We start from the raw sequence: 12,057 nt of genomic DNA, 5'->3' as shown, positions 1-12,057 counted from the left end.
TGAACTACGTTGCGGTATATAGGCCTACCCACTGGGAGTGCAAACAAAACTCTGCCCTGCCCAGACGACATGTGATCTAGTCTGTTGTTTGTGTCAGTCAAGATTGTCATTCATCCAGATTGTGTTCTCCAAAAAGTTCAGTTTTGAGCAACTGGGCTAGACTATCAAGCTCTGTGAAGATGTCCAGTTGAAGGAAGGAAGAGAAGGACAATCGCCATTACACGCTGAAGAAGGGCTCTGGCGAATAGACAGGGAAAAATCTGAAGAGGGTTGTCCTTCGCTTCCTTGAACTTCACTCATCTTTGTTTTATGTGGGATTCAGTACCCAGTTAAAAATCATTTATCATTTAGCGATGGTCTGAGCACGACTTTTCAAGATGTGTAGTCGCTTGCAACTAAAATACTCACTAGTTTGTAGCTTGGGCCTTGGTGCGATAATAACAGACAGTGATGCTGCTGTATGATCTTTGTGACCGTGACTATGGACTCAATGTTGTCAGATTGGGCGGTTTTGTCCGCAGGTAAAAGAAAAATGTTTTTGAGAAATCGATTTTTGTTGAAATTGGGCGGGATGTAGTGCCTCCAGGCAGGTTTTTGGACTGGAAATCATCAGTCACATCTGGCAACCCTGTATGGACTACCTTGAGCCTATCCAACTAGAAGCTTCTGTCTCTGACCCTCTCCTCCTGGCAGCACACTAGCAGCAGCAGCAGGAGCAGCAGTAGGTTTGGCTGGAGTTTAAATGCTCAGAAGAATTTAGCAGATCAATGAGGAGTCTGCCCTCTTACGCAACACGACCCTGTACACATCATGTAACTGTTCCCTTAACTGTTAGTTTTGCCTGTGTGTGTGTGCGTGCGTGCGTGTGTGCGTGCGTGTGTGTGCGTGTGCGTGTGCGCGCTTGTGTGTTTGTTGCAGGTATGAGGCTCAGCCACTTTCTTTTTGTCAACAAATCCTGCACTTTTTTGAGTGTGTGCACTTGATGTCACTCAGCTTCACTTTTCACATTTGGTGGTGGTTTCCGCTGGTTGCGAGTACCGTCAAACTGTCACACTCGGGCCCAAGTGTTTTTGTTTCAATTTTGTTTTTAAGTGTTTTTAAGCTGTTAGATTCTTTTGTTTTTGTTTTTTCTCTTTTTTTTGGTATGCAAGTTAAGATCTTGCTCATCCTTTTCTGAGACGAGACGTTTTTGTCTGATCTGCAGGGGGGAATATCATCATAATTTCCTGCCCCCTTGCGAGCGGCAGTTCCTCTCACATGCCGCGTCGTATCTGGTCATGTGAGCGTGACTGGGCTCCAGAGGATGATGAGGAAGCTGCTGATGACAGAGGAGGGAGTTGTGACAGCGTGCATTGTGTAGTAAGAGTGTTGGAGAACGAGTTATCACGCTTGGTTGTTTACATGTGGGAGAGAATTTAGATAGCATAGTGTGTGCAGGGCTCCAGACTAACTTTTTGCACTGGTTGCACTGGTGCGCCTAAAAAATTTTTTTAGGTGCACCAGCACAACATTTAGGTGCACCCAAATGTTTTCACCACCCCATACACACACGCACCTCAGCTTTAAAAAAATAATAATTAAAAATAAAAACAATAGCAATAATAATAGCAACAATAATGGAATAATAATAATTATTAATATTATTATAGCTATATTATTATTATTCTATTATTTTTGCTATATTTTAAAAGACCTGGAGCCTTTCATGTGCTATATTCTAGTCTTCCAAATGTGCTCCTTATAAAAGACATGACAGTAGGCTACCTAACTAACACATCTTGGCTACAAGCAGTTTGGCTGGTAGAAAAGACCAAATTAGTAGCCTTTTAGTCAGTATGTGTTTGACTAGTAAGATCAGCATACCAGCCTTTTCTGCAATAAGGCTACGCACACGGCACAAGCACAGAGTTACAATATGAAGATGGATGGATGGATGGATGGATGGATATGGATAGATGGATAGATATATATTTTTTTTAACAAACCCTGCTAAAAATGTCATGATTTTTAAAATCATTACACAAATAGCCTAGCCTATGTTTACAGTGGAATCTGAGGTGAATTGGGTTTTGTCTATTTCCCCGTTTTTGAGCGCTCTCCCTCTGCCTAATGATTTTGGTATCTTAGCAAGCGCTACGAACCGACACGACAGCACTAGTGCGCTTGCGCGCTCACTCTCTCTCTCTCCCTCCCTCTCTCTCGTGCTGTCTCGAGGTGCATGAACGATGCCTTGCCGACTGACAGGCAGTATGTAGCCTGCCCTAGTCGCTATCAAAAAACTCTCACAGAAGTCCCGACAGAATAGCGCGTCACCTGTTTGGCCAGCTCTGCACGCGGCTGAAACGGGCAATTATCCGCACCCGTCTGCGTTTTTGTGTGGCAATGTTTAATATCCGCTCAAGCCATCTCGTTTTTCCCCGTGATTGTGACTCTCTCGTGTTTAAAATATCCTCAAGTCATTTTGCTGTTTTCACCGTGATTGAAACGATCTCGTCCGTTGCAAAACTCGCCTGGTTGAGAACACCAAACTCGCTGGCACATGTGAACTCGGATAGTTGAGCGAAGTCGAACATTCTATTCTGAAACGTCGGGCTGCCTGTGTACGAGGAAGTTGGAGAAAGCTAGCGGTAGTTCAGCGGAGATGAAGGAATGACCGCATCGACACGTTTTATTGTGTGATGATGGGCCACTACTGTAGAATGACTATTCATTTTATGTCCATTAAAACGGTTGTTTGGTAATTGATTTTGTTCTACTGATGGCTGGTCACACCGGTGCGCCTAAAAATATTTTTTAGGCGCACCATTGAAAAAAATGGGCGCATATGCGACCAAATTGGTCGCACTCTGGAGCCCTGTGTGTGTGTTATTTAGATAGATAGGGGTGTGTGTGTGTGTGTGTGTGTGTGTGTGTGTGTGTGTGTGTGTGTGTGTGTGTGTGTGTGTGTGTGTGTGTGTGTGTGTGTGTGTGTGTCTTTAGGGCTGTGTGGTCTGAAAGCAGGTGATGTAACCCTGGCTGTGTGTGTGTGTTTGGGGGGTGGTCAGGTTAGGGTTGGGGTTACTTTGAGGCTGGGGTATGCTGATGTCGTCTCAGCAGCGTGGCAGGAAGTGATGGCTAAGGGGGTTAGAGAGGCAGGTTTGGGGTTAGGTTTTGTAGGTTGGAGGTGTGCTGCTCGAGCTGGGCAGGGCTTGCGGTCTGCTGCTGCTGGAGGTGCTGCTGTGGTCGGAACCCCTGTGCACAACAGGACCCGTCTCGCCGCAGATGCATTCGCGCTGCATTCGCGCTGCCACTGACGCTGAGTGTTTATGTGGTGAGAACAGCCCGAGCGCCACAGGCGAGTGACTTTCGCTGTTAATTTGGGCTGCTGCCTTGATGCTTTGCTGCGGCTCTGGCACGTGACGCTCAATGTTGCCTCTATGGTTCCTGTTTGGTTTCTCGGAAGGGGTCTAATATGCGCCGGCAGTGACTTTCTTTGACAATAGCAGCAGGTTGTTCTATAACCATCTACTAGGGGTGGTACGGTTCACCAAATTCACGGTTCGGTTCATATCACGGTGTCAAGGTCACGATTTTCGGTTCTCTACGGTTCGTTTTTATAGTTCATGATAAATGATGCGCTGGGAATATTAAACAATATTTATATAACTGCAGTTATAAAGTGATGTATAGGCTTATAATAGGCTTATTGTATAGGCTCATAATGTGAAAATGGTGTAATTTTAATAGTGTCATCCTCTGATTGGTCTTATACGCAAATGTTTTAATCAGAGAGACTGGATAAGATACTCCTAGAATGTCTGTTTTACATATTTTTCTGGGCAGTACATGAATTGCGGTTTGCGACGGATGGCACGGTTCGGTTCGGTATGTGTGTGAATTGTACGGTTTCGGTTTTAGGTGCGGTTTGTGCCATCCCTAACCATCACAGAACTAGAACAGCATGAGTGAATCTCATTAAAGGAGAAAATGTTGGGCCCTTGATTTCACATTATAACCTAACGTCACATTATAACCTAACCAAACTTAAAGTGATACTGTCCCATTTTTGGAAATAAGCTTATTTTACACCTTCCCTTGAGTTAAATAATAGGGTTTTACCGTTCTCCTGTACTTTCAACCGTTTTCTAGTTATGACAGTGCAAATTTTGCCTCCAAGCTAACATTTAACATTGAGTCCTATGAGACCAGCTCGCGGCTAACTGGTCTCATAGGACTCAATGTTAACTGCTAGCATGGAGGTAAAATTTGCACTGCCATACCCCGAGAACGGTTGAAAGTACAGGAGAACGGCAAAACCCTATTATTTAACTCAAGGGGAGGTGTAAAATAAGCTTATTTCCAAAAATGGGACAGTATCACTTTAAGCACTATTCAGGACTAATGCAATTATCAGAATTACAATTTTCAAATGATTTTACAATAATTGAAATTAAAATAAAAATCAGTTCAGATGACAGGACAGGTGTCGGTAGTGCTGAGCGCAGCCTCTGTTATGGCCACTTTTTGAGTTGAAAGAATTTCGGCAGCCTCAGCAGATTCGCTGAAGGGTAGGCGAGCTGTTGTCCTGATCCAGCCAACATTTGCATTGGCCAGAACGTGCGCGTATGTGTGTGTGTTTGTGCGTGCGCACAGGCCTCAGAGCTATAATCACAGGTTTAGGGATATATACTTTGTAAACAAAGCTCAAGGACCCTGTTTGTGTTGTTTTCTATCAGGCTCCTATGAAAAGCACTTCCTCTGCCTTGTTTCCCAACGGAAAATGTAAGTCTTTCAAATTCGTCCTCATTATACAGTTTTACTAGCGCTGTGGCTAAACACTAGCACATTGGGCTAGTTCATTAGCTCCAAGGGCCTGTGATGATGCACTTGCTAACAGAGCGCCCATTAGGTTATGCAGCTCTGAACTCTCTTCAGCTAAAGGTTCCTCCTCCTCCTCCTCCTCCTCCTCCTCCTCCTCCTCCTCCATTTGGGAACATCAACATCATCATGAGACCAGGAATAAATTGGATGTTATCCTATCGAGCAGAGCAGGCACACATGCAGCCTGGGACAAAATCTGCGGGTTCTGCTGCATTCGTTTTTTTTTCTCACCAGATGATTCGAATTGAAAATGCAAACTTTTGTTGATTTTGGTTGTCATGACACACTCACTCACTCACTCACTCACTCACTCACTCACTCACTCACTCACTCACTCACTCACTCACTCACTCACTCACTCACTCACTCACTCACTCACTCACTCACTCACTCACTCACTCACTCACTCTCACACACACTCTCACACAGGCTTTTAGGCAGGATTTTTTTTTAGGGTGTCTAACTTTTTTTAACCTGTCATTGTGCGTGGCGCCTCGACCCGCAGGCACAAGTGTTTTAGGGCGATCTTGGGGTATTCTCCCCCGCAAAATTTTTACACTTCTAATGCTCTCAAACGCAATTTCCTGCAATTTGAGGAGCAAATTTTGACCAATACAACCAAGTGTTTTTTGCCTTTGTTAAAACATGAAGCAGTCAGGGCAAGGGGGCATCAGCTGTGCAAATATTAATGTTTTGTATTTGCTGTAGCAGGACATCATGTCAATATTAGTATGTGCAAAAAAAACCCAACTAATTATTTTACCATTTTTTTTAAAATTCAGTCGTCGGGGACCAGCTGGACTCACGTTTCATACCTGCAAACTTGCCACTTTTTGGCTACTGTCACATTTTTCATTGTCAATTGGGCCATTCACGTGAATTGTGTAGAGCCAGAGAACTGGACACCGTCACCTTTTTTTTCTCTGAAGAGTTTGCAGGTAGTGCTATGCATTGGGTTGTGTCAAGGTAACGACCACAAAGCGCACGCGCTACACAGAAGGACTCGCATCGGGTAGCTACTCAGATTGCGTAGCACTACATAATTCTTTCTAGGTCTGTGACTCAAACTTACCTCCGCTGGCCTCCGCTGTCTTCTGGATGATGACATAGGCCTATGGGCTTTAAATGAACTTGTGTTTGTTCGGGGTTTTTTGCGCACAAACCCCCCGCGAGGCTGTTGCTTAAAATGACCACACCATAACATTCTGTAGCTTGCATTAGTATGACGTTTCCACATGTTTTTTTTGCCCAACATAGCTTCAAAACTTTTAATGAAGAATCATTGCGACGTTAAGGGACTCGAGTGACAGACTCGCAGAAGCGCGAGGGTAGGGTGTCCAAATTTTTGTTATTTTCAAAATAGGGCGGGAGAGTGAAGGGTGGGATTTGAACTCGCAACCCTCTGATCTTAAGACCACTGTGCCCTAACCACCATTAGGCCACGGCTGCCCCACAATCAATCAGATCAAGCTGCTTTGCGGGTTCTTGCAGAGAGGAGAGGGGTAAGGCAAAGAAGGGAGGTGGACAGAGAGATAAGTGGCCGCCCGCTGCAAACTTGTACTACAGTCTAGCCCTTGGCCTGCTTGGCAATGGCCAAAAGAAGGAAAAGACTGAGAATCCCGGGGTCACTGTCAGAGGAGTTTGCGTTGCGTTTGTGAGCGCTAAACCCCTTGAGGAGTACATTCACAAATGGGATTAACTTGTGCAAGCTTTTTTATTTCTCACTGCGATGTCACAAATATAATGTGCAGGACTTTAACATGAAGTTCTATTGGAGCTTAAAAATGTTCTATCAAATTCCACAAGGACAGAAAAAAAATCCTTACTCCTGTGCTTGATCAGCAGACAAGCTCTTTTTCCTTTTCCCTCCTTTTAGTGGGGGTCGGAGAGGGAGCGCGCGGTGGGGGTATTGGGAGGAAAGGAGGCTATGAATTTGCAAGTTTTCCATCAGTCTCCGTCAGCATGGTTTTTCATTTCGTTTTTGGATGGCTTCTGGACGCGGCGGTGCTCCCTTTTTCTCCCCAGTCGTTCTTGCGAAGTTTCCACCACATGTGTGGGGTTTGTGAAAACAGTCCCAGTATTGTCCAAAGTCCGACACGGCAGAAGGAACTGAAAGACCGATCTGCTCCTGTTTTTTTTTTTAAGTAGTGAACAGGCTTCCATTCCGATTTGGTTCAGCATATGGAATGGCATTGATTAGACAAGGAATCAATCGGGATGAGACAGATGGTGTGGTCAGCACAGAAGCAGGAATGTAGCCTTTTGTTGGTCTAATTTGTGTCACTGTGAGGCCTTTTGAGTGTAGAGAGGTCTTTGCCTGACGACAGTTGAAGCGTGCGTGCGTGTGTGTGTGTGTGTGTGTGTGTGTGTGTGTGTGTGTGTGTGTGTGTGTGTGTGTGTGTGTGTGTGTGTGTGTGTGTGTGTGTGTGTGTGTGTGTGTGTGTGTGTGTGTGTGTGTGTGTGTGTGTGTGTGTGTGTGTGTGTGTGTGTGTATGAGAGGCAGTGAAACTGAGAACCATAGTGCGTGCATGCCTGTGCATGTTTGTGACAGAAGGAGTATTCGGTGTGTGTGCATGCATTTGTGTGGGCATAGTGTAGATAGAAAAGAGAACGAGAAAGTGATAGAGAGTGAGTGAGTGAGTGCGTTAATGTACAGCCAATGTTGGACATTGAGTCATGCCGAATGAACCGAGATGAACTCCTGGCCCACTTTTTCAGGCCTGTGTTTGTATTGTTTTGATGTTGTTTTGTATTATACTGCCTGCCTGCCTGCCTCTATGCCTGCCTCTATGCCTGCCTCTCTGCCTGCCTCTCTGCCTGCTTCTCTGCCTGCTTCTCTGCCTCTCTGCCTGCTTCTCTGCCTCTCTGCCCGTCTGCCTGCCTGTCTCTCTGCCTCTCTGCCCGTCTGCCTGCCTGTCTCTCTGCCTGCCTGTCTCTCTGCCTGCCTGTCTCTCTGCCTGCCTGTCTCTCTGCCTGCCTGTCTCTCTGCCTGCCTCTCTGCCTGCCTGCCTCTCTGCCTGCCTGCCTGCCTGCCTGCCTGCCTGCCTGCCTGCCTGCCTGCCTCTCTCTTTAAAGGCAGCCTCGGCAGCAGCAGCCTCGGCAGGCAACCATGAATGAACGAAGCGGCCTTGCCCAGCGGGCCTGTGTTTTACACACATTATAAAATGATCTTCATTATCCACTCTCGGGGGAGATTAGAGGAGTCAGCTGAATAGGGGGAGAGGGAGGGGAGAACTGAAGGGATTGATATGAGAGAGAGAGAGAGAGAGAGAGAGAGAGAGAGAGAGAGAGAGATGTAGAGAGAGAGAGAGAGAGAGAGAGAGAGAGAGAGAGAGAGAGAGAGAGAGAGAGAGAGAGAGAGAGAGAGAGAGAGAGAGAGAGAGAGAGAGAGAGATGTAGAGAGAGAGAGAGAGATGTAGAGAGAGAGAGAGAGATGTAGAGAGAGAGAGAGAGAGAGATGTAGAGAGGGAGGATGAATTTGGAGAGAAGCTGAGGGATGTAAGGCTCTGCAAAAAAAAGAAAAAAAGAATGGGAAGTACCTCTGAGCTTAATTCTCAATTTGCTTATGAATTGAATGAATTAACATTAAAGGGATTCTACGAGTAGTTTGTACTGTCCTGATTTCATTCATGCATGCATTCATTCATTCATTCATTCATGCATTTCATTTCATTTAATCTCTTTCATTCATGTATCCGTTTCCTGTCATGCATTCGTTCATTCATCTCTTGGCATGCACTTTAATTTGTTTTTGTTTTGCTCCCCTCCCCGTTGTCTCCATAACTGGATGCGTCAGCAGCATAGCGGACTGTTTGCCTCATTGTGCTTCGCTGGGGACGGAAAGGCACTGAGCTGCCATATCACATTATCACAACAAGCTCCGATTCTGCAACCACCTACACACCTACACATTGCCATTGCAGCCACTTTTCATAGGCAGTTTAGAAGAGCAGGTCATTGCGTTGTGTTTTATACATGTTGTTTTTTTATTTGTTTTTGTCTGATCTGACAACTGGAGTTGAAATGCTTCAGAGAGGAACTTGGCAATATTGTTGGGGGTTGGCGCGTGACTGTGTGTGTGTGCGTGGGCGTGGGTGGATGAGTGTGCATGTGTTTGCGAGCAATGTGCGCGCGCTATCCACCGGGCTGTTTTATAGTCAGATAAGGAGGTCTGGGAGGATCCAGGACGGAGCCGTTTTGTCAAAGTCCAAATTTAAACCCCCTGGACGTCGCACGCATGATGGCCTCATCCGGAGAAGACACGCAGGAGCCGGCAGCGGTCAGGACAGAGGCACAGGCCTGTGTGTGTGTGTGTGTGGGTAAAGGGGGGTAAAGGGGGGTAAAGGAGGGTGTGGTGGTGGTGACCATTGTTTACTGCTACTTGGAAACTGTAGTTGTGACACCACGCCGTTCACACTAGGGCTGCTCGCAGCGGAAGGATGGGTCACTATTTGTGAACACTGTGTGTGTGTCTGTATGTGTGCATGTTTGTGCGCATGTGTGTGTTTTCGTGTGTGTGCGTTGTGTATGGGTTGGGGTTAGGGGGGCATGCAAAACTATGTGTGTGTGTGTGTGTGTGCAGCACATGATGACATTGAGGTGGAGGTCTTGCTCTCCGACTCCCCTGGTCACTCGCATACTTCAGCACTAGAGGAAGCTATGGCGCCAATAGAAGCCCTGCAGGAACAATGGCTACTGCCCAACTTCACAGCACCGCCGTCCTCAATTGTTTCCTGGGATTGTGTGACTGCTTCCACCCTGTCGCTGATGAATGAGGCCTTAGGGAACGACACACACACACACACACACACACACACACACACACACACACACACACACACCACACTGGTCATGCCTTCTGACATTGAGCCTGTCGCCGTTGCCAAGGCTGACCCACAACCACCACGATACACACACACACACACACACACACACACACACACACACACACACACACACACACACACACACACACACACACACACACACACACACGGCCACTCATTCCCCCTTCCCTTGACAGGAACACAGGCAGACGGTGGACTTCAGAGCGTTAATGTAAACATGCACAGGCACTTCACCTCCCACCAAGTCACAGGGGATGGGGATGGTGTTGGCATGCCATCGCCTCGCCTCGCCTAGCCCGGCCGCTGCACCCTTGGTGGATCGCTAACCGGCATGGGACTGGGTTATTTTCATACACACACCTTCTCCGAGAGGGATGGAGCCCCTTATGAACTTGGGAAGTTGGACAATATCCTCCAGGAGAGAGTGTGCGTGTGTGTGTGTGTGTGTGTGTGTGTGTGTGTGTGTGTGTGTGTGTGTGTGTGTGTGTGTGTGTGTGTGTGTGTGTGTGTGTGTGTGTGTGTGTGTGTGTGTGTGTGTGTGTGTGTGTGTGTGTGTGTGTGTGTGTGTGTGTGTGTGTGTGTTTCCCCCTTTACATCCTTCTCAACCTCCTCCTTGTCCACTCAAACACACAGATATTAGCGCACACACAAACACAGGCGCACGGACAGACACACAGCTCTGTGTTTTGTTTTAACGATCTTTTCCTGCACATAGTCATCAATCAATTACACTTTGGCCCTGGGCACATACGTACACTCAATACCCATTAACATACTTTGTTCCTCATGTGACTAAATGCGTGAAATAATCAATTTTCAATAAATACCTACTTTGGCGACAATTGCACCGGAAAAGTGAAATTACCCTGAAGCAAAACATGCATTTCCATCTTGGTCAGGACCGGCTCTTTTTTGTAAACCAAGCGGTAATTTTCACAAGGCTGTACAACTTTGTCACTTTTATGAATGAATGAATGAATGAATGAATGAATGAATGAATGAATGAATGAATTAACTTAATTAACTTAATTAACTTAATTAATTAATTAATTTGATTAAACTCTGATTCGATTTTGCTTGTGCAGTCTGTGAATGTATCATTTTTATCAATGTTATTTTTATTGTTATTATTATTATCATCATCATCATCATTGTTATTGCTACCCAGTTATTATCAGGACCATATGTCTTGTATGAGAGTGTCACTACTGGCTAGGTGTTTCTCAGGCCTGTGCCCCATTATTCAGTCTCGTCCTCACTCCACCGAACTCCCACTAAACTCCCACGCGGGCTCCTTCCTCATCGTAACTGCAGTCACTTTGTGTGGCCGTCAGCTTTTCCTGCTTAAAGTGCGGATGCTGGTTTTACATTTTACTGTGTTTTTTGAGATGCGGCTGAAATTCTCTCACTCACTCTACGCACCCCATGTGTTTGTAGCATTCCATATGCATACAAACAGTCACGCGCCACACATGCATTACACATGACTTGCCTTTTTTCCCCTCCATCAGTCTACCAGCGCATACACTTGATTTAAGTCCTTTAAATCCCATGGTGGCTTTCTGCCCTTTATATTCGGCTCCTTAAAGGAGTCCTATAGTTAATATATTTTTTGTCAGCTTTAGTTAAAAATTCTTCGCATGTTTTGTGAACTGGTCATCCAGATGTTCACAATTCCTGACATCATAGCTGGGAAGCAAATAAGGTGTGCCTCGCACCACCAATCCCAAAACTGTTACATCCAATCAGCATGTTCCTTTGGCTGTGTGGAATGCAGGGCTGGAATTTCATTGGCTGTTGAGATAAGATGTCACCGGAAAGGCCCTCTTGGAATCCTATTGATACTTTTTCAACAAGATGAAAGATTCCACAAACCCTTTGCTTCTTCAATAGAGTTCCTATGCATACATGAGCAGTATTAGACTTTTCTGTTGTGGTGTCTTAACAAGTTCCATTTTGAGGCATAACAGGTAGGCCACCAGTCTCAGTTTCAGGCAGAAAACAGTCTATGTATTGACCAGTTTCCAACAGCATAACCAACAATTGGGTCACTCGCAACGTAATGCCTGTGGAAAGTTGTGGGTCCCAAGACTATTCCAGTTAAGAACCAGCGGTCTAGTTTACTACTAAGCTACCCTCTTGCATACATGTGTGTACTCAGTGCCCTCATCAGAGTCGGGCTTTTAAAAACCCGCCACGCCTCCTGACGCTCAGCCAAGAGAACCTGGCGCGGTGTCTGCCACGGAGCCAGCTACTGACATCAACCCGCACTCGGTCAGCCCCCACCAGGAAGCAGGTTTATTTTTTTGTTTTAAAAAAACAGTGTGTGCGTGTGCGTGTGCGCGTGCCA

The 12,057-nt window shown here is 46.0% G+C and overlaps 1 protein-coding gene across 2 annotated transcripts in view; it reads left to right on the top strand.

Annotated features, from left to right (window-relative positions):
* The window catches only part of insra (insulin receptor a), a 79,463-nt gene that overhangs the window by 11,712 nt on the left and 55,694 nt on the right, over nucleotides 1-12,057 (top strand). The window lies entirely within an intron of this gene.

The sequence above is a fragment of the Engraulis encrasicolus genome, chromosome 16, assembly GCF_034702125.1.
Source record: "Engraulis encrasicolus isolate BLACKSEA-1 chromosome 16, IST_EnEncr_1.0, whole genome shotgun sequence".
Classification (NCBI taxonomy): domain Eukaryota; kingdom Metazoa; phylum Chordata; class Actinopteri; order Clupeiformes; family Engraulidae; genus Engraulis; species Engraulis encrasicolus.
Note: the sequence above shows the minus strand (reverse complement) of the source record. Positions and strands in the feature narration are given on the sequence as shown.